The sequence below is a fragment of the Vidua chalybeata genome, chromosome 16, assembly GCF_026979565.1.
Source record: "Vidua chalybeata isolate OUT-0048 chromosome 16, bVidCha1 merged haplotype, whole genome shotgun sequence".
Classification (NCBI taxonomy): domain Eukaryota; kingdom Metazoa; phylum Chordata; class Aves; order Passeriformes; family Viduidae; genus Vidua; species Vidua chalybeata.
Window position 1 is genome coordinate 10,631,275 of NC_071545.1, and position 22,842 is coordinate 10,654,116.

At 43.3% G+C, this 22,842-nt stretch overlaps 1 protein-coding gene across 2 annotated transcripts in view; it reads right to left on the minus strand.

The window, feature by feature from the left end:
* Positions 1 to 22,842, minus strand: part of PDGFA (platelet derived growth factor subunit A) — a 166,243-nt gene that overhangs the window by 57,954 nt on the left and 85,447 nt on the right. Inside the window, exon 7 of one of the 2 annotated variants that reach the window (XM_053957806.1) lies at positions 22,105 to 22,145. The exons of the other annotated variant lie outside the window; for it this stretch is intronic. The gene's annotated coding sequence lies outside the window, so the exon portion shown is untranslated. Of the gene's footprint in view, positions 1 to 22,104; positions 22,146 to 22,842 lie in introns of those variants that run through there. 2 annotated transcript variants of the gene reach the window in all.

Consider the following 22,842-nt stretch of genomic DNA (forward strand, 5'->3'; position numbering starts at 1 on the left):
GCAGGATTTAAAAGAGCCGGTGACCTTCAGGAAATTGATCCTGGTGTTGATGGATCACTATATGTAGGATGCAAACTAATAGGTCATCTGCTGCCTCTTCACAATATAAGAGGTGAGACTTCCTACCCCTCCAATGACAGAAACTTTAAATGGTTTTGAGTGAAGTAATTTTAACACTTATTACACCATCTCCAGGGTTTTCAACCTATTTTGCAAATAAGGCAGGCAGGTAGGGCAGATAAATCCTCCCATCATGTCATTACTGATGATAAAGCTGATACAGAAGGATGTGACATGACTTGTCCCAAAAAAGCTCTCTAAGAAGGACCCTCATTGCTTGTGTCTCAGGTATGTGATTAACCACCAACCACCCTTCCCTTTTAACAAGTTTCATCAGCTTTCACACTGGAACCCTGCAGAACCACAGATTTCACATACTTCTTTAAGCCATCAGTAAGTCCAGGTTTACTCAAAACACTGCCCAAGGTCTCTTTATAAGTCTATAAAACAGGGAGGACCAATTTGTGACCTTGGGCTGAGATTCAAGTTTTTAAAGGAACAGTGAAACTGAGGCAATTTTTTTCACAACTTTTATTTTCGTACTTAGTTCTCATATTCTACATTTGAATGTGCCTGAAGGGCTTGCATGGAAGGGAACTTGCTGATTTCCAAAGCCTTTTTCTGTTTCAGCCCTGATCCCAAATTTTGACTCTTCTAAGTCTGGCAGCGTGTCCATGCAGCAATTGCAATATTCACGTCTTGGATATTATTTGGATTGGATCTTCCAAGGCACATTAGCACCCAAAATCATGTCTACAAACTCCATCTGTAATGGGTACAGCCTCTCTGTCACACCATGGTGTGGGACAGCAAAATCCTACTACAACAGTGTCAAACCTGGGTGGAGGAAGTTAATAACAGCAAACAGGAAAAGAAAAAATAAATAATCAAAGGATTACCTGCTGCATGGAAAGCTTCCCAAGGTTCAGCATGACATGGGAAAGAATTCATAATCCCAGGTTTCATTCAGACCATTTCTGGGAACAAAGGCACCTGTATTAAAATCAGTGGTGTTGATTTTGGCAAACCACGATCAAATAGAACAGAAAAGATTAGAAAAAGATGGTACAAATCTGATTGTCCTTGGGCATATAATCTTGGTGCTTCACACATTCTCTCTACCCCTCCCACATACCTCTCGGCATGACCCAGTACCTTTTGTTTTGCACCACATCTCCTTGGATTGACTGAAATGTCTTTAAGATGGCAACAGGGTGAGTATTAAAGTGAGAGAGAGCACTCTAACTGGAGCAAGCAGGCTTCACAGGGGCAGCCTTCCTACCTGCCAAGTCTCACCACAGTCTCCTGCCCCCTGGATCCTTTTGGAACCCACTCTGAGAAAAACTCAGTCATATGCTTTGTTAATTTTAAACTAAAAACCAACGTGAAGACAACCAGAGTTAATAGCACTCATTTAAATTAGAAATTCTCCTGTATATGGGAAAAGCCCTTGGCTGGGTTTCTGTCAGCTGGAAGTGCACAGAGCTCTGAGCTCTCTGTCCATGGGCTGTTTCACAGCAGCTGAGCACCTTCCCCAGCACCTCTTTCAAAAGGCAGCAAGAAAAGAAAGATGGGAAACAGCATAAATACTGGAATCATTCCATAAAACGTTATTAAGATAAGAATAGCTAGAGATAATGATAGCTAGTAAGGAGAAATGGGGGATTGGCACAGGAACCTTCCACAGCAAGGCATGGAACAACTGGAGACCATTCCTGGAAATCAAACTGTAGCACCTTCACATGCCCCCAGGACCCAGGGCATTTTACCAGCAGAAAAAAATCCTGCCAGCTCCAAAGTGCCACTGACTGCTGAACTGTAGCACGGAGTGAAAAACAGCATCTAATCAAAGGCAGTTCGGGACAAAAAAAGTGAGAAACAACATGGCCATTGGAGGAATTTCTGGTAGGTAGGGTGTAAATAGCCAGGCTGGCCCGTGGCCAGGCCATGGAGGTCAGTGATCTCCTTTTGTCAAAAGTGCCATCAGATCTTCAGTGATTGGGAGCATTCAGGGTTTATGTCTAAGCCAGAAGATGGATAACAATGCTAAGAAGGAAACATCAGAGGCGAGTGTGATCATAAACAGGGAGGATATGCAAGATATCTTCCAGATAGAGAGGAGAAAAATGGAGCTCTAGGCACTGTCCAAAACAAACAGGAGTCACCAAGAGTGGATGGGGGTCATTCCAGGCTACTATGTGCATGACATCAGAGCCAGTGTTGCACTCCACATGGCTTCACAAAATTTGGCTTTAGCACTTGAATGTCAGTGGCAGAACAACAAAAAAATGCTGCACCTACAAAGAAAACCAAGAAGGAAACTCAAGGAGATAGAAGTTAAGAGTCCAATTTCACCTGAGGGAACAATTAAGAATCATTTATTGAGGATGAACTAATGGATCTTTATTTTTAGAGGAGAGCGTTGGGGAATTTTAAGAGTTTCCCGCTCTTAGCTTGTATTTAAATAATAAATAACTATCTGAGTTCTGGGGAATGTTCAAGACACCAGTTCATGCAGTTGCAGGCAGGACACAACAAATAGTTTTCAAAATCAAAATAGTAATCAACCTTCCTGGAGCCAATTCAGATGTTCTGACATCTCTTCAGAAAACAATCAGGTAAATAATTTCACCTATTGTTGCTAGTGGGGTCTGTCCAGTTAAGTTAGGGGACATTTCTGAAGCTACAGCATTGATCTGTAATGTATCATTCAGCAAGAAAGTCTGCAACTGTGAAAAATAATTCCTGCAAAAGTAATCCTGATGGATTTTCAGCCATCGACAGACTGAAGAAGCCTGGTTATAAGTGCACCTGCATTGAAGTCTCTCTGTGGCTGAAAGAAGGGCTGAAAATCAAATTTCATGCCTTTCATCTGCTTGAAACTACTAAGTAAAATGCAGACCCACAAAGCCAGCCCTAATTATTTACTTTAAAAACAACATGCACTTTGTATTGAGCACAGCCTTTAAGTCAGCCAGTGAGCTATTTCTGGAGACTGTGTCTTTGGCTCTGCACCCCACACACACAGCAGCAGCAAAAGGTCAGTCATGAGTTAACATCAGAGCTGGAAGGCAGCGAAGAGCCCTGCTAATCAGACTTGCTCCTGACCACTGACTGTTCAAAGGGCAGAGTGGGGCTAGATGCTAATGCATTTGACCCTTCAAAAGCTTGGTAGCCAATTAGCTTCCTAAAGGCTGTGATGAACTGGACTCATTTACTCTGCATCCCCACACTCCTCTGTGGTGTTTAACAAGCAGCAGGACCACCGGCAGCTGCCCAACAGGGCCCTCTGCACACTCAGCACTCAGGACATGTAGCTAGCCCCTGGAGAGAAAAAGAGATATAAAAAGCACAGCTTGGGGTGACTTCCACAGAAAAAGCAATGTCATTTGCCATACTGTATGCTTCCAGTCAGTTCCATCATTTTCCAAAGTTATCCTTGAATTTTCAGGAACAGGTCCAGAACATCAATTCATTTTGCAGTGTGAAAGGCAGGCCTTATGTTCTCTTCCAGAGCATCAAAACATAAACACCTGGAAAACTCATGGTGATCCTTGTTATCTTCATTGGAAAAGTGCTTGCTGAAATGCCAGACCTGGTCTGAAGATGTTCACACCTTTGTTTGACATGTCCAGCTCATGTTTCTCTCTGCCTCACCACAGCATTCTTGGCCAGTACTGGAGTCCCTCATGACAGAACACTCCATTCCCATCCATAACTCACAAATTGGCAGAGCATCTGATTTTCTTTTCAGATATCAAAGCAAGTTTTCCAGGGCTCACAAAGACAAATCTAGGTAGATAAATGCAGAGACACAGTATCAGAGACTGCTTCTATCCCCCAGTGTCCTTCAATCAATACCACCCTTGAAGATCAGCAGGGCTGATAGCACAGCAACCAAACCGTGCAGTTGTGAACACCCTTTATCTGAGAAATAACTGCACATACTTAGTCAGCTACTTGTGAAGGGCATTTATTGGGCTGGTACCAAATCACTGAAACACTTAGCATATTCTTAAGTCACATATGTCCCACAAGTGAAGTGTGTCCTTGGCAGGAAGCTGAATCTGAACAGACTTAAACACTTGCTTAAGTATAAGCACATACGTAAGTGTCTCACTGAATTGTGGCTGTGTTGACATTTGTATTACTAGCCCAGGTGTCAAGCAGAATCATTTATTAGTTCCTTCTCTCTCCCCATTTACCTTTTCTTTTGCACTGGTGCCTTCATAAAAAGAAGTTGTGCTTCGTACCAAGTAGGCAAAACTAATCAGTCTATTTTAATAAAGAGAGAGATTAGGTGAGAAGGACAATGGTGAGTGTGAAACTGGAGAGAGATGTCAATGTACTATTTTCAAAGCCCCTAATTCTTTTTCAAGTGTTGTATTTTAGCACTTGGCACCAGTGATTAAGCAAAAATAAGACATTGGGTTCAGCAGCTTTGAGTTAGAATTTTTATTTAAAATTTCCAGTAAGTTAAACTTAATGGAAAGTCAGGGATATTTATTTGATGTAGTAAAAGGAAAGTTTCCCCTTTTAAGCAGAAAAGCCAGAGATGGGGAATGTTATTTTTTTTTTCTTGATACATACCAATGATGCTGCTGTACTCGCAAAACTTCATATGCTTTTTATTCCTCTTGGTTGAGCTGCCACAACCCACCAAACGACACTTCAGCCCAGCGTCAGCTGAGGGCTCCTGCTCAGCTAAGACTCAGCCACAATTCATCAGGATCAGATGGCAGCCAGTCCCAAATGCACCTCCTGAGCCTGGACACTGCTCACCCATCATGGAGCAAAAACAATTGTCTGAAGCTGCCCACCTGCTCCAGGCCACTCTGTCAAATATGATACTTCAGGGGGGAACACCTCCCTGTCATCCTGATTTTTTGGATGTTGACACAGTGCTTTGAGTGAACACCTGTTGCTGCTACTCCACTGTGGTCTCATTCAGACTCTCCAGAAGCAAAGATGAAAACATGTTTTGGTGACTCCCTGCTGCCTGCTCCACCTGAGAAGCCCTCTGCATTTCCTCTGGGCTGCTGAACAGCCGTGCCCAAATAACACCTCATGCCCTCCTCTCTCTGAAACATCACTTTAATTCCCTGCTCCTCGCTCTCTGAATCCCCACCACTAGTGGCATTCCTCTGGATTTCTAGCTGTGCATATGGCCATTTTCCCATCCCTTTATATAAATATCCCAGAACCAAGGGGAAATTACACCATTTGCTTTGCAGTTTATGGAAATGGTGAAGAAACAAATGAACTCATTAATCTGGCTGTAGATCACAGAGAGAAGCTCCAAGGTTGGGTGTTCCACTGGACAGGAGTGTGCTGAGCTACTCAGACTGAATAAGGGTCCTGGTCAGTTAGAGCAAGGTATTTGAAGCAGTGAGTGGCAGCCTTCTGCCCTCCCTGCTGTGGCTGCATGCCTCCTGCAAACCCCTTAGAGCCATGAACACTGTTTCATATCTCTAGCATTTTCTCATTATTCCAGTTTTGAGCTTTTGGTTGGGTTTTGTACTCTTCCTGTCTTGTTCCAGTTCTGCAAGCAAAAAAAAAAAATCCCTTTCTAAACAGCTTCAGTGGATCTGGGTGAGTTGAAAAGTGACATGGAAGGTTCCCCCACTGTGTGAGGCTACTGTAAAAGAGAGGTGGGCAGGGTCAGGAAGGAGAGGTAGGCTGGGAAATGTAGAAAGGACAGTCTATTTGTGTTCCTGCTCACAGTTAACCTGTGGGAAGTTGCCAGGGTCAGTTCTCACTCTGGATCTCAGCCTTTTTGGACTGCAGAAGTGAAAACTCAAACCAAAACAGCAGTCCTCTTGGGTTTCACACTTAGATATGATATCAGCCCCTCTTTTCCAGAGATGACAGCAATTAGAGGACTCTGGCTGATTCTTTCTCCCAACAGCCTCTTGCTTTAATGAGCACCTTCTCTGCAGCTGCCCCTCTGGACTGGTGACACTCAGGCTCATGCACAAAGCTTACACTGTCTCTCTAAATAGTGACAGTAGTACAATCACAGCTACCTGCAGGATAGATATTTCCTCAGTACGCCAGCTTCCAGAAGTTCAAAGCTTTGCATGAGCAGAGCACACGAAGGCTCTCTCTGTTTACTAATCAGTGTTTCCATCTCTATGTGATCATTTGCTAAATTGCCATAAAAGTGGCACCACCAGCACTGAAGATGACACTCTTCTGTCTGGGTGCTGTAATCACACTGGATGCCTCTGAGCAGACTGCATAGCAAATGGGCACTGGAGATTTTAAATATCTCAGTTTTCATCATCAAACATCAAGAGCTAGTTCCTGTTTCCTTCTCAGTCACCTCTCCTGACGCCATCAGGCTATTGATGCAATGCTGAGTGATATGTGGCAGCATGTTACTCTCAGTGGAGATTAATGATTTCTTTTCTAAGACTCCTACATCCCCCATCCCCTCTGGGTCTCTCAGTTGGTAAAGCAGCATGTCAAAAACTAATGGGAAGGTGTGAGACGTGACATGACTTTATGAGAAAATAAAATTAGGGACAAGGGAGAAGGAATTTGGATTTTGACAACGGACTTTGTTTTTCTGTTTGTTTCTTCCCCTTAATAATATGATTCTATTTTTATAACTGAATTCATTGCTGTGATTCATTCTGCAATTACTACAGGAAATCGGGAGGGACTAAACCTGTGTTGGACCACGAGGGAGCCCAAAGTGTCTCTGGTTCCTCCCCATGCTGACTAATCCCTTTGTCTGCTGTGCACAAACACCAGTACCTGCCTGAAACCCCTTCAGCCCTCACATTTCCACTCACAGCTGTCTCCAGAGTGTCACAAGGAAAGATGATGGATGGGCAGACTTTTATTTCCATTAGAATGGAGCCAACTGAATATTTCCAACAGCTTTATTAAAAATACTAGTTCTTGCTTTGCTTAATCTTGAAAAATGTGACATGTTCCTGCAGCTGAGTTTGCGTTTTGTCTGGGAAATGAATGCCTGAGGTGGAATGATTTTCTGGAGGAGCAGAGCACAGAGCAATTTAGTGTCTTCCCTTCCACAGGCAGAGAGGATCCAGCTTGGGAGAGAGAAGCTGACAGCCCACAGCTGCCACCTCCCCAAGGGGCTGTACTTTGTTTTGTGTTTTGGGAACCTGACCCCTGAAATCCAGCAGCAAAGGCAGCCAGGCTGATCAAACTGGAGGTGTCCCTGTCCTCTCAGCCTCACTGCTCCACTCCCCTGAGCTCTGAAGAGCATTGCCCTCCCTCCTTGGGGTTTCTGTCATCCCTGCTGTTGACACACTGCTCATAGTTGGCATCACTCACAGAAGACTTTTGGAGGACAGCACTGAAGTGTTTGGGTTCAATGGGATGGGGTGGCAAGGAGGGAAAGAAATTAGAGGCACAGGAGGGTGTCAGGTTTGGGTGAATAACTGCTTCATCATCACAGTGCCTGTGCAACCAAAACTCTGTCAAAGAATAGAGTTTGTCCAAGGTTTTTCTCCTCTTGCATTGCTTTTCCTATTTCCCTCTTGTTTTCCCAGAAATAGGACATGACATTTATTTTTATGGACAGCAGGATCTTATGGCTATTCCCCTGCGATGGAGTAATCTGAACACAATTATGTTCTGTTGACAAAAAGTGATAAAAGTGTATTGTGTCAACACTCTGAACTAACAGATTTGTCATCTGCTCTACTCCCAAATAATAGAAACAGAATTAGAAAATGCTCTGACAGACCCTACTTTTTTCTATGGTTAAAAAAACGCCAGCTCTGTGCTTGGTTACTGTACTCACAGTTCTCCCTCTTCCAGAAAAATCTGCCTGGCTGTGCTTTAAATTCAAGAGTAAATTTTGCTTTGATGGACTTCTTTTGGCAACTTATAGCTCATATGCTCTGAAGTAATTTGACCTAAGTTCTCCATTTCATTTCAGTCTTACTACTCCCATTTCTTTCTATGGCTTTGAAAAATCCAAGCTTTTCTTCTGTACCTTTGTTTTCCCGTGTACATTTCCTTCTAGAAAATGCATTTGACAATAGTACCTGCATTATATCCTCCCTACATCTGATTTCTTCTTGAGTTCATGGACAGAAATCTACCTGGACTTGTTTTCCTGAAACAGGGATCCACATCTCACCCAACATGTATGGCCAGCCCTAAACACATGCAGATTTTCCGTGGAAAGATGTGCACATCTCACAACATAAAACACTATTCTCACTAGGTTTGAAGACAAGTCTGCATTTCCAACTCTTGGTTAGTTGGATAACAATTACTGCTTAGAAGCTAAAAGAATAATGATATCATTCAAGATAAGTAGAAAAAGCTTTTTCACAGCCAAAAAAAAGAGAAGCAATTTCCAAAATTTCTGTAAAACATTTTGTTTTCCAGCTGTGGCTCTTTCACTGTTAAACACCATTGAATAGCATTTCCATTCAAAAGGGCGTGTGCAATGTATATTAAGGTTTTCCAAAATTAGGAAACAGTAGCCACCAGGTGCAAGTGAGTCGAGCATGACAGCATTTGGGTGCCTGAATAATGCCTGTCTAGAAAGACCATGAGCACTGACCTCCTCATCAGAGCAGGGCAGCTGATAGTGCCCTGAGCATGCTCTTAGCTCACACAACTAGTTCCTCCTAAGCTCATTCCCCCAGCTTTCAGGTTAAGCATTCTGTCAGACTGTAACTCCCAAAAATCGGCTCTTTTAGTACCACAAACCCCAGAGCAATTGAAATTCTCCTCTAATGTGAGGTGCATTCTGACTCTCCCTTCCTCCAGCCTACCCACCAGAGCCCCCTTTGCTCCCCAGCTCCTGCAGTGCCCCAGCACATCCAGCCACCAGGAGTTTGTCCCCATGCATGCAGCATTTTTCACAGGCTCTTCCTCTGGTTTGGTGCATTTGTTGTTTGAACAGGCAAGTGCAATCAGTTCTGACAGCAGAGTGAAATGAACTGAGTGTGTGCACATGAAGAGAGACTGTTTATTCCCCTGATCCAGCTCCTGCCAGTGGGATTTTTACTGTGGGGGTGGAATCAAGGCATTTACATCCTGGAATGAGAATAATTGTCTGGAATAGTGTTTTAGGGTATTTTGGCACCATATGCTGATACCCATAGCAACCTTAACAGAAAATTGAGCTGGACATTGCAATGGAAACATAACACCATCTACAACTTAATTCACAACCCAAATTTCCCAGAAGAAGCCACAGCTCATTACCACACCTACAGAACCACTCTTGAAAGAGAGCACAGATCTGACTCTTGTTCTTCCTCCTCCTCTCTCACTGACAGCCAGACTTGGTGCTCAACAAAAGGATGCTGCTGTGAGAAAACAGCTAAGGAAAAAAATAAAGGTGTTAAAATTCTTTTCAGAATTAACTTAAAGCAGTAAATATATTGAGTAATGAAAAAGTTTGGATAAAATGAAGAAATATCACTGCAAACAAGAGTTTTCCTTACCCACCAGGTTAATGATGTCACTCGAGGCTTATCTATGTCTATGACACTTAAAGCTTATCAAATCAGTCTCATTTAATAAATGAATATTTACCTTGTTTAATCAATAACTGTCTTTTTATCTTAATGTTCTATACAAGATGCAGATACTTAATGTGATTTATTTTACCAAAACCATTTGGTCCTAACTATAATAATTTAGTGCAGTTACCTTCGACATTAATTTTTGGTACAATTTTTTGGTCAAGACTTTAACACTAATCCAAAGTATTTTAGAATGCAACACACTGGCTTGAAGAACTTGAGTTTTGCACTGAAGTAAACGAGGCCATTATTCACATGCTTAAAATTGGGCATATGCTCAAGTGCTTTGCCTTTGGGATAAAGAGCCCATTTGGGACTCTTCAGTACTTAGCTCTGATAAAATCCATCAGTCTTGCTTAGATGATTAAAACAAAAGCATCTTTCTCAGAACTTCCAACAGATGTTTTCATAAATTTTAACATACTTCTTTTCCCTGTCTTGTTCATTTCCAGTACAAGTATTCCCTTAAAAGCTGCATGAGGAAATCTGTAAACTTAATGGAGGAAATTTATTTGGATAGAAAGACATCTAAGGAAGCAGAACAGCACTTGCCATGATCTCTGGCCAAACTCTGCACCCGTTAACTTTCTTTATGCCTTTCCTCGCTGCCAGATGTGTCTGTGCAAATGAGATTTTCCAAAGTAACTATTGTCTTATCTGAATCCCACAAAATTCTTTCTGATAGACTCTGAGCAGGGTTTTTAACAAACCAAGTGAGTGTGTAACTGCTTGCTCCATATGTCTGAAGTATATTCTTTCCTCCGCCCGCCCCATTTCGTTCTGTCGACAACATGCATTTTGTCAAACCTTTGACTGCAAATCATTCAGTCAATGAAACCGAAAGACATTTCAGCACATTTTTATCAACAGAATGTAATTTTGTGCAAATCATGCTGTCAACAGGAAGGAATGCCAAAAGAAAAGTGAAAGAACCCAAACCCATTTTGTCCACAAAAAATAAATTACAGTTTTCTTTTATTTTGTAGACAAAATGGAAATTGCAAAATTTCGCCATGTGGGGATAAGATTGAGATTGATCTCTTAATTTAGGAGACCAAATGGTAATTGATAGAAAAATACTAGCACTGGGAAGGACAGCTGAGATGCTAAGTCAGAAGAATTTTTCCAGCACTGGACACCTCTCACTGTTTTTGTTTCATCAGCAAAATGCCACCTGAGATATTTAATCCATTGCAGCAAAATACTCAGTGATGGGCTCGAAGTCAAGGAGGCAGTCTGAGCTGAAGAAAAACACAGATGCTGTTCCATTTTGCAGCTGATGAATGGCTTGGGTTGCTCTGCAGGTGCGTGTCCAACGCTGTGTGGACACCAAGGCTCCTCACAGCTTTGTGCCATAGCTGCAGCCACCTTCTATTTTTCACCGTCGTGATGCTTTCCTCCCTTCTGTTGCTTTGAGTTTTGCTGCTGTTATTACAAAACTTGCTCTTTCAGCAATTGTCTCTGCCTCTCAGGTCCCAGACTGCCTGGCAGGCTGATGGTTGGCACCCTGTGGCACAGCCTGGTGGGCACTAAAGCTCTGCAGGACAAAGCAAAGTCTGGTCTCACTGCCTTGCAATCACTCTCCATCACAGCACTGGAACCAGTTTCTACCTCCCAACAACTAAAGGGCCTTTTTTGCTTGTCCACACTGGATTCCTGCCTGGACCTCTGTTAATGCCCAGTTAGGCAAAACGCCTGGCTTCTCTAAAGATGGAGTGAAAATTGGCACCTGGGAGAAGGAGGTTACAGGAGGACATTAAAACATTTGTTTTCCTACACCTACTTAGGTTTAATTCAAGGTGTGCCCAGCTGATTATGATTATATGGTTATTTTTTATATGGACAGCTCTTCAATTCTCTTTAATGCTTTGATACGATGTTTCTATGGACTAGAGTTATTGCTTGATATGGTAAAAAACCACAATAACCTTCCTGGGGTTTTTGGAGAATTTCACTGTGTTTTCAGATCACCTTATCCCTTCCAGTTCTTCAGTGAATTGCTCAAATAAGGCCTTGGAGAACTGACAGTCCCAAACAGTTTGTATGGGGCTGGAGGAGCAGAGACGCTGGCTGTTATCCAGCATTTTAGAAATCAGAATGAGAATTACCACATGCCATTTTGGTACACACTGTGGGGGACCACAGATCATTTTCTCCATCGGTCCCCAGTCTTTACTGGGGAAAACGATGCTCCAGCCAAATTCCCCAAGTCCTGCTCAACCACTAGAGAGGGATGCAGGGAGAGAAGGTACGCACTGTGCAGCATTAAAAATGTAACCGCTTTGAGCCGCGGGCCAACGCACTGACACCAAAAGCTGGCAGCAAATATGTCAGAGGGATCACGAAGTTGGCATGAGAGGGTTTCAGCTAATACAAGAGATTATTTTCAGGGCCTCGCTGCGTGCCAAGCACAACACAAAGCTGGCCTCAGAGAGAGCACTTCTGCTGTAGCCCTGGGGGGTGGCAGCGGAGCAGAGCGGGCGCTCGGGGAGAAACCTGGCCCAGGTTTTTATCTGGGACAGCACTGGGGCTCAGCAGGGAACAGCTACTTTTTGGCTGTGTGTCACTGCTGTGTGCCCAAGGCAGTGTCTATTTGCAGAGGTCTGCCTAAAGTGCCTCTGGGATGGGTCACTTGTCTGAGCTTTCTTCTTGCCTTCACAGGGCATTAGGAGAGGGACCTGGTGTATCCCTTCATCGGCACCAGGCTGCTCAAGTGGATTTCAGATTTGAAAGCCATCGTTTTTATCAACATCAAGGACCTCCTCCTGTTTAATCCTTACCTGCCTTTCTACCCAAAGTAGCCCCAAAGGCAAGAAAGCATTCATTAAAGTCATAGTGTCACTTTAAAGGTGATAGATAGCTTCAGTGGGAAGAAGTATCCCGAGGAATGAAAAATTAATTTCATGGTATTTTTCTGTGCACTTCTCATGATATCTTCTTGATATTTTGGTTGTGCTGACAGTGCTGCATATCAGAGGTAGGGTTCTTACCTGCGAGGAAGAGATATTCACTTGATCTGGATGGACAGAAATTTTCCTTCTTTTAAAAGCTGTTATGTCAAACTTTTCTGGTATGAAATGGCCTCACCCTGGTCAGTTCTGCTGGCGTGTGGTACAGGGTTTTTGCATAAGCATGGAGAATAGAGACTGAAAATTGTGCATCCTCCTTCCCCCAAGACTTTGTACTGTGGCACTCAGAATCAAGCTCTTGCAATTAATCTGTTTTTTCTTTGTATGTTGGCTTCAGCTTGCACAAATACACATTGGACACATTGTCCCAACTGTGTCCAACCAACCCCACCTTTCCAATAGAACTTTGAACAAAAGAGAGGAAATGAAGACCTGGGAATTTCCATGTTTTCATGGCTGATTTCTTGTTTGCATGTTACACAATTAACTCCCAAGGAAAGATGAAAATCTTACATCAATGTGAAATGAGAGTACTCAGCTGCAGGACACCTGGAAATCAAATCAGTAATTACTAACACAGAGGTAGATTGTAAATTCCCTGCTGGAATTCACCCACATTTTCATTCAACAGCAACAATAAAGTGATGGCAGTGGTGATCAGAATCAAATATTTAGATCGCAACCTGTTGCTTGCTTATTATTCTGCCAAATGCAGCCCATCAGCATGTTTAATTCAGAGTGAAAAATCGAGCAAAGAACAGGAAAAAAATAGGGAGAGGATTTGAGTGGTTACTCCACGGCTCAGCAGCAGCTGCTGCAAAAGTCTTGTGCATATTGGAGGGAGTCAGAGCAGCACCTGCACTGGTTCCCCCTTCATCTCAGGGGAGAATGGGAGGGAGTGGGGAGTGGAGGCTGCAGATGGGTGGTGGAGAACAAGCTGCCTGCTCAATCAGTCTCCTGACCTCTTCACCCAGGCAGCTTGCTGAGGGTCACCCTGTTCTACCTACTGTCCATGGAGTCAAGAGGATGTTTGTAAGACTCCTGGGATAAACCTGGGCATGGGATAAACACGCACAGCTGACCTGCTCCAGGTTAATCTGCCATGTGCACCAAAAGCTTTGAGTTCAAAAGGAGTGACAGAGCTGTGGAGAGGTGTGTAGGAGTACCCTGAGGGTCACCTGGTGAACACTGGCTCCCACCCCTTCTGCCAAAAATGGTGATTTGTTTAGAAATGCTGAGCTCCTGCTAATAGAAACCTGAAAACCTGATCATTTGTTTTAAAATGGCAAAAGCCAGCTCATGACAATTTCTCACAGAAGGACAGAGAAGTTCAGATTGAAGGGACATCAGGAGATTTCTGTGAAACTTCTGATATGGACAGGTCTTGTGGTGAATCATTATCTTTTTTATTTTGGTAACTCTTTTGTTAGCTGGAACTTTCCTCTTTCAATTTTTCACCGTTACCTCTCAGGTTCCCCCACCAACCTCTCTCTCACTTAGGGCTGATTTTCTTGCATATATGTTATGTGATAGAAGCTTTCAGTAAAGAGAGTCACTCAGTATGCCTCAGTAATTCTAAATGCATTTCGGGGAAGCAAAAATACAACTTTCAGGCAGAGGTATTGGTTGTGCAGCCAATTAATTTATAGTGGCATTATGGGGGAGTGTGGTCCCATGAATCCAAAGCAATTCTCTGTGTTCTGCTCTATATCAAGAATCTACAAACCCTTTAAATGTCTAACATTTAAAATGTATATATAACTTCCGACATGCAAAAGTAGAAAATGTTCACAGGCTTTGATGTTGGCACTTTGCATTGCCATGTTTGGGAGTTTTTTGCCATAATAAAATCAGTTCTGCTAATCACTGTTCCCAATACAGAACTTTCTTCATCTGAGCTGCAGTTCAGAGGAAAACAGTCCTTGGTTTAATTCCTGTCCCAAAATACCTGCCACTGAATTCAGAGATGAACTTCATACTTTCTTGCTAAAAGGGGAGTTTAGTTCCCTCATGCTCACTGGATCCAGACCTGACATCTCATCAGTCTTGGCAATCTACAAAATTTCAACCCAAAAACCACCTGTATGTTAAATTATTTCTTCAAAACACAAATCTGAAGCAGGTATCTGCAAGGCTAGGGAAATCAGCAGAACCTGGCCTCTCTGCTTCTCTGGAACAGCTGGCATTCCAGGAAAGATGCCAGCAAAGACTCTGGGGTGATCTCTGCCAAGCTGAGTTTTTAATTTCAGTAGTTACACGACTGAATGCAATGTAAATCTTTACGGTTCAGAAAATGAGTAAAGAAAACTAAATTTTACCAAAATACACAAGATTTCGATGGGGTGCTTTGGCTCCTACTTCCCTTTGCTTGAACACGTTCAAGCCAAGCTGGAGGGCAGTGGAAGCAAATTGAAAACGGAGGTATTTTACCCTAAAGAGTATTAATAGGGACTGATAATGTTCCCACATCATTTGTAGCCAGGATAAAATCCTGGGACTCTGCTTCCCCAGGTGAGAAGTCCTGAGAAACTGGAGTGAGGGCTGTGGAAAGGGATGGGGCCTTCCAGCTCAGCAGCCACAAGGGGTTACTCCTTAGAACAGAGCCAGTGAAAGACAATTTGACAACGGTGAGCTGCCCAAGTTTCTCATCACCTCTGTTTCATGCTTTCCTCAGGGTCTTTTTACTCCATGATGCTGATCACTGCCGGTGCCCAGGATGCTTTGTGCATGTTTGAGGTGTGCTCTGAGCTTTACACCTGCTTTCAGAAGATGGTGCCCACCTTTCCCCGCAGGAAGCACTGCCAGTTCTCCTCCAGAGCCAGCAAGCTCCCAGGCACAGCTATTTTAATGAGCAGGAGTCAGGCTCTCCTCCAATCCAGGCTGTCTCCTCCAGGACTCCTCAAAGGCTCCCACTTTGCATCTGAATTGCACTGGCTTTATGCATCCAGCAGATTTACACCTGCTTGTGAAGCCAGCCAAGAACATTTTGAAAGTACCTGGCCTATAATTTTGGCCACTCTTTGCCCTCTGTGCATTTCCCTGGTACATAGAATGAACTCATTCACTTCAGCTGTTTGGACACACACCTCTCTTTTCCAAAACTGCCTGGTCTATTTTAGCATAGTTTTCAAGAACATCCCTTAGCACAGAGAGTCATTGAGAGCACAGCACCAGCAAAGCACCTGACACCTAGCTGCATTGCTCCAAAACTGATTTACTGCAAGGGGATCTGTGGGAAAAGGAATTTAACATGCCTACTCTTCCAGTAGAAATGGCAGTGCAAAGCTGATCTGCTTTCTGGTTTGTTTGACTCACACGTTTTATACAGCACGTGTCCCTGCAGGAATTTATTCAAACACACCAACAATTACAGTATGGAAAGAGATGTTGTGGCCTGTTGCCTTCAGCCAGGCTTTGGCTGAACTCCAGGGATGGCAGTGCCACACATTTGACGTGTGGCCTCTAGAAGTCATTTGACTTCCAGAAGGGAGTTGCTCAGGTGAAAGGTGGCCTCAGCCCCCTCTCCTCTCCCCAGCAGCCCATGATTGCCAGCACACTCAGCTAGGTCAGGAACAATCCTTGTCCCAGGGGCACAGGATTAATTAATTTGCTTGGACAATGGTGTTTTGGAGATGCTGCACTCTGTCTAATTGCCAGGGAGTGTAATAGGTCCCAAGTGCATCTTATTCACTACAAGAGCAATGCTGCACAGGCAAAACCTTCTCTGGGCTCTCAGACTGCTGCATTATTACTGTGGCAAAAGCTCGTGTGATGGCAGGAGCCCTTAGAAGGCAGCAGTTGGATCTGCCTCAGATATCAAAGGTTTATTCTGGCTGCTGCAAGGTGTGAAGCTTTCTGCTGCAGCATCTCTGGGTTAACCTCTGCCTTACACTAAAGGTGGCAGCAGAAATGTCAAGGCCCTAATGGTGAACGGGAATTCTTGATAAACTGGTCACTGTGTGTCCAGAAATACTCCAGGCAGGGTCCTGATCCTCAGGAAAATCTGAGGACAGAGAGGTGAAACTGATTCTTTCTGGGGCTGTTCCTCCAGCTCAGTCTGCATTATCATTTTAGAAACTGTCTGAAAGAGACTGGAGAGCACACACCCCGAGCAAAACTGAAATCCAGAAGTGAGGTTAGAAAGAGGGAGGATGCAGGTCAGTGTTCCTTTTAGGAGCAGGCAGAAAGGAGCAGGCATTACCTGCTGCAGCTGTTTTGAGACAAGGGCTTGTCTCTCCCACACTGTGTGCCAGTGAGTCTCAAATGGAGGCAAAAAAATCCATCTGTAAAATCTCTTGGAGCACCACTCTCACCTCTTCAGTGCTCCAGCCACCTACATGTCCCTGTGCAGAAGTCCAAGGGTACAAAACACAATAACCCTCAAAGCAGCAGCACAGTGGAAACTGCAAGGGACTTGCTGAAACTAGCAGGGAGTGTCTGCTGTAGGATGGGAAGGATGAAAATATGGGGAAAAGGAACTGCAGTGGCATATGGAGAGCTGTGATAGTGTGGGAAACAGGGCTTAGGAAAGGCTGCTGAAGTAGCAGGGTGGTGGAAGGGTGTGCAGAGGGAGGTGTTTTGGGACAGGCTGCTGAGAAGCAGAGCTGGGGGGGCTGTAAGGGATGGGCCATGGCTGGAGCCACAGCAATGAAAAGTGTCACCTGAGCCCTTCTGCAGGACCCAAGGACCAGAGCAAAGTCCAGAGCAGCACCTGAGCTTGCCTGGAGGTAGTGACACCCCCTCCATCAGTCAGGCTGATTTGTCACATACAGGTAAGTTTCCTGTGAAGGGCTTTGGTGACACTAGTGACACCATGCAGCCTGAGAGAGCTGTGCAGGTCAAACATTTACCTAAACATGCCCCACTTCTCTGGCAAGCACCCACAGCTGCCTTAGCTGGGGACCTGTGCTAAGCTCCCCTTGCATGTCTGACATCCCTGGTCCCCAGCCCAATGTCCCCATCCACCCAACTCATCCCACTGCACGTGTGGAGAGCAAGCCATGGGGTTTTGTACAAAGGAAGTCCCTGGAGAAACAGAGGTGTGGGACTGAAGTCTTAGATGCAATGTAGAGATATGAAATTAAAAAATAAAGCAAAGTCTGCAGTGCTTTCTCCATTCTTTCCGTGGTTCTCATTTCCTGTTGCTATGCCATTCCCCAGGCAAGTACAAAAGGAACAGCTTCCTCAGCTACAAAAATGAGATTATTCAAAGAGCCCCTCTGTCTTCTCATATTTATTGTGATAGGCAGTGTTGGAAGTGTTTGACAACAACTCAATTATTCGCAATGAATAGAGGCAGGATAGGCAGGCAATTATCCACTTTACCCATGTGAGAGACACCCATATTCAAGATCCACATTCAGAGAGATTCACATTATTTCCAAACCCTTTTGCATATTTTTAATTACCAGCTTCCATTTAGCCGGATGGTTATGACTCCAATCAGTGTGCTTTGGAAGGGCTGAGCACTTGGGCTGGAGCCAGGCTTGCTTTGTCTCGTTCACATCAGCACTCTAATGTGAGCATTTCAGGCTAGATTTTGAGAAGCAGCTTCCAGAATGGTGCACATCAGTAGAAAAACATGATTAAAAATTTCAATCAAAATACAAGAAATGAGAAGCGTTTCCTTAAATACAGATTTCAACAAGGTGAAAAGATTATATCCACAAAAATCAAATTACATGGAAAATTTCTATCAGACAAGATTTACTTGCATATTTAGATTTTTTTTCAGAGCTTGATTTCTAATATTTTTATGTAAATGTTTTTACTTAGTATTTGGAATATTTCTCTTCATATTTTGAGAAACTTTAACTTTTCTTTCTGAAGAAAATATTTCTGTGGGTTTGATTTTATTTACAATGTGGGAGCATTTCACAACTGCTTATAATCTAGATTCTACCCCTTTGGAGTACATACATGCAATTCTGTATAATTTGCTCCCAAACTTGATGGCAGCCAAAAAAAAAAAAAGGTGAAATACAGCTTAGGCCGTGGGACTGTTCACTTTAAAGATCTGAAGTTGGAATTTTACATTCACTGTTGTGTGTTACCAGAGTATTCTGGTTATAGGAATCCATATTTCCCTATGTGAAGGTTTCCAAGCTTCACAGTATCAGGATTATTCTTAACTCTTCAGCTGCTGGAAACATGGAACTAGATATGAGTCACACTTCTTTTAAAGAAAACCTTAAATCATTGAATTAAGCATCATTAAACTATTATTTAAGTGCCCTTGTACCTTCACTCATCATTTTTAAGGTACAACTTTTCAATGCCAGTGCCATCATCTGAATAAAGTTATTCCTGAGGAATAACAAGGATCTGTGGTATTTTTCACAGCTTCTTTAAGTTTTTCCTGTACCCAGTTCAAACTCAAAGCACTTCCAAGTGCTGACCCATCCCAGAGCAGCCAGACCTGCAGCACACAGGTTGACCCTGAATGCACCAACCCAGCTTCAGCTTTGCCAGCTGGGAAAATTGGGACAAAGGAGAAAAAGGATCAAGAGCAAAGGCTTCCCATGGCTGCATCTCCAAAATAATGTTTGAGGTTCTACACAAAGTGATCTATTCAGTGAACTCTGAGTTTCCATCCTTCTCCTCATTTTCAATTTTATTTCACCTTATCAATATTCCTCAAAATACTCATCATGAGCTGGACAAAGAGTTCATCATGCCTGAACCTCACCAAGGTCCCAGAACAAGGACATCTCCCACATTCTTGTAGGATCCCCCATATTTCTCATCACCACCAGCTGTCCAAGGTGCAAACCCCAGTTCCTGGCTCCAGAGCCTGCCTGGCTGGGCTGAGCTGCAGCCAGGATTGCTGCAGGAATTGGGAGCCTGGAGTAAAACTGTGCAGGATAATGCCAGTAAAAAAAATGAGCAGAACTGCTCCAAATTTTTCTTTTTCATTCCTATAGCAATATGTCCTTAAGGACATATCTGCTGTCAAATGTGACATTGCCTTTTCTGTGTGGCACCACGTTGGGATTTCCCTGTGTGTGCTTCAGGTTCTGCAGCACTGCAGCTCTTTAAGGTAGTAAAGGCAAAGCTCCCTTGAGCCAATGAGCCTTGGATCAGCTCTTAAAAGTTTCAGGGCTGTGACTATTATTTAATTTTTATATTTTCCTTCTCGTTCTCCCAGAACATCAATAAGAAAACTTGTTCAGGAAAATCGGGGTCTGTATTTGCATATTTATGCAGTAACATTAAGGGTAAAGTTGGCTCATGTTTTACAGTGTGTTTGTTTTCATTGTGCAGATTTCATCTGCTCTGGGGGATCAGCTATTTGACCTATATTAATATTTAATGGTACAAATACTTAAAATAAAAGTCCAGGCACAGCCAAGGCTTTTGGCAACTCTGCTTTAAACAGCCACCCTTCGTTAAAATCTGGCTCTGCTTGAAAGGTTTTGATTTCTTGCAGGGATTGAAAAAAGGAACAGTACTTTTGATGGCTGTTTCATGACTGTTGGAATATTTTCTTGTTTAATATTGTTGTACATCAAGTCTGCATTGTAAAGGACTTTTGTACAGTTCCTTATTTACTGAGCAGATGAGATCTGCAGAAAAATGAAAGAGAAAAATCTCAGCTGGAATAATAAAATCGATCATTGTATCAAAGCAATGTCTGTTTTTGCTTTGCAGTCAGGCTAGACCAGTTTTCAGCATGGGCAGTTACTGACAATGTAATAAAATGTTACTTCTCTCTTTCTTGTTTTCCCAAACTAGTATCTTCTTAAGAGTTTCAGTAAAGACTAAAAAAATATTATTCAACTAACTCTATCCTCTTCCAAAACAAGGTTCTTCTGGGTTACCGTCATCTCAACTTCAACCAAAAAGCAAAGTTAGCCTGTGAAAAGGATAGGAGACTCTTGGTGTTAGTACAACTTATAGTATAGTTCAGTCCAGACTAGAGATTTTTTTTTTTTTTTTTTTTTTTTTTTTTTTTTTTTTTTTTTTGCTATATAGCAGCATAAAAGCAAGTGTATGGCTCAGTCTGGATCTACCAGCTGCTTTTCAGTACCTCTCAGTAATCCAGCATATCTCAGCTTGCCTTTCACTCCATGCACAGGGAAGAATATCCCTGTGTCTACCTTTCATGAACAAAATGCACACTTTTGCCTCGAGCTAGGGATGTGTCGAGAAGCAGAGGAAAAAACATAAACCAAGCCTCTCAAGAAAGAAAAACAATCTTTAGAAACACACTCAGCGTAACTATATAAGAATCCTGAAAGCTGACGACATAAAGAAAGGAAAAAACCAAACTCAGAGCAAATGTGCAATCAACTTGGATATGATGCAGTTAAAAAGCAGACAAAGGCTTTATACAAACTAATGAATTGATTTAAGGCTCCACTGGGTGATATACAATGACACATTATTTATGTAACCTGTAGTTTACTGCTCACATAGTAATTTCCACCTCCCACCCTGTCAAATAGAAGAAACTTTTTCACCTTAAATCTTAGATGATGATGAGACCAAATAGCAGGAGAGGATGTATAAATGAAAGTAATTTAGTGAAGAAGGCTTGACTGACATGAAAACATAATAAAAGTTATGATAATGTTAGGGATATCAAAGTGAAAGCCAGGTGGGCAGACGAGAATAGGCAAGTTCCCAAGTCAATCTGAAAGGAGTTCTTCAACACTGGGGAAAATCCAGCCATTTATTTTCCAGCTTATCACTCCATGGGTCAAAAACTATGTATTAAATTTGGAGCACAAAGACCTGCCTTGTCTAACAATTGTACTTATTGTAGAGTCAGGCAGGGAGGAGGGGGAAGAAGATTTTCAAAAGCTTAACACATACTTTAGGGAACATGATTTGGGGGTTTCTCTGTAAAAAGAAAACCAGTTGAATCTCACCTCTCCTACTTTTCAGGAAGTTGTATATTTAAATGCCTTTTCCCAGTGTTTGTGATTTTTTCTTGTTGGAGCAAGGTTTCTAATATTTCTCAGTAGTCACAACCTCTGCTGAGGAGACAGCCTGGCTCCCTGAAAGTGTTCCTACATGGGATTGCTAGACGTGGATGGTCAGAATAACTGAAGACATGAAGCTCTGAAAATTATCTGAAGCTGTGAAAATTATCTCTGAAATTATCAGGCTGCCTATCCAGCACTTGGAGCATGCACGGCTTAGCCCAGCAGCCCAGTCTGTCTTCAGCTGCAGATGCAGTTTGGATAAGGCCCCTGCTGACAGTAAGTGACTAAAATCCAGCAGATCAGTTCCCAAAATCAGGATGCTGCCAGCTTGCAGAGGAGCCAGGCTGCACGAGTGGTGGGTGCCAGGAGCAGAAGGCTGACAGGTTGGGGTCCCACTGGCAGTGCTGTTCCCTGAGGATTCCCTTGCAGCCCAACAGGAACTGAGCTGTACAGAGACCACCAGCAGCTGCCAACCGAGATTTGGCTACTGGGTTTGTAAAGCACTGACACACAGTTTTTTATATATATATATATAGAAAAGTCTTGCTCTTTCTCAGATGGGCTTGGCAGATGTTTAGGCATTTTTTAAAATAATAACAGAAAATAAGCAAACACTCCAAAAATCCTTGGGCACGTCAGTTGTTTGAAGGATCCTACACTTCATTAACATTCCTTGTCCTTCCTGTTGGATTCATTGATGGTTCTGTCTGGTGTCTGCCCTGCAGAAAGATAAAAAACCCAGGCTGTGAAGAGGGGTGTTTGCTTGAATCGCTTTCCATTTTAAGTCTCCATCTCCCCAGACAAAAACCAGAAAGCCCTGATGAAAATGAAATAAATAATGTCCCTGCTGAGAATTAAGTAAATAACAGTCCCAGTGATTAACTCCTCTCCTTGAAAGCACCGTCAGGTGCTCTGAGCACTGGACCAAGCCCTTCCATCTTAACCCTGCCAAGCTGGAAGCACAAAGGGGATTTATTTCATACTTAGGGAGGAAAAAATTGTTCAAGACATTGTTCTTCAGGACAGAAAGGGCACGAAGGTTTCTATTCTGAAGCTGCTATTTTTGGGAGCAGTCCAGTGAGTCAGCGGAGAACCCCTCCGTGTGCTGACACAGAGGAAATCCCAGCTCTGAGAGCTGCTTCCGAGCTGCTCTGAGCTCTGAGAACAATGAAACCAGGGCTGTGGGTGGGTGGGTGGAGGGATGGAGGGAGGGATGGAGGGATGGAGGGAGGGAAGGGATGGAGGGATGGAGGGATGGAGGGATGGAGGGATGGAGGGATGGAGGGATGGAGGGATGGAGGGATGGAGGGATGGAGGGATGGAGGGAAGGAAGGAAGGAAGGAAGGAAGGAAGGAAGGAAGGAAGGAAGGAAGGAAGGAAGGAAGGAAGGAAGGAAGGAAGGAAGGAAGGAAGGAA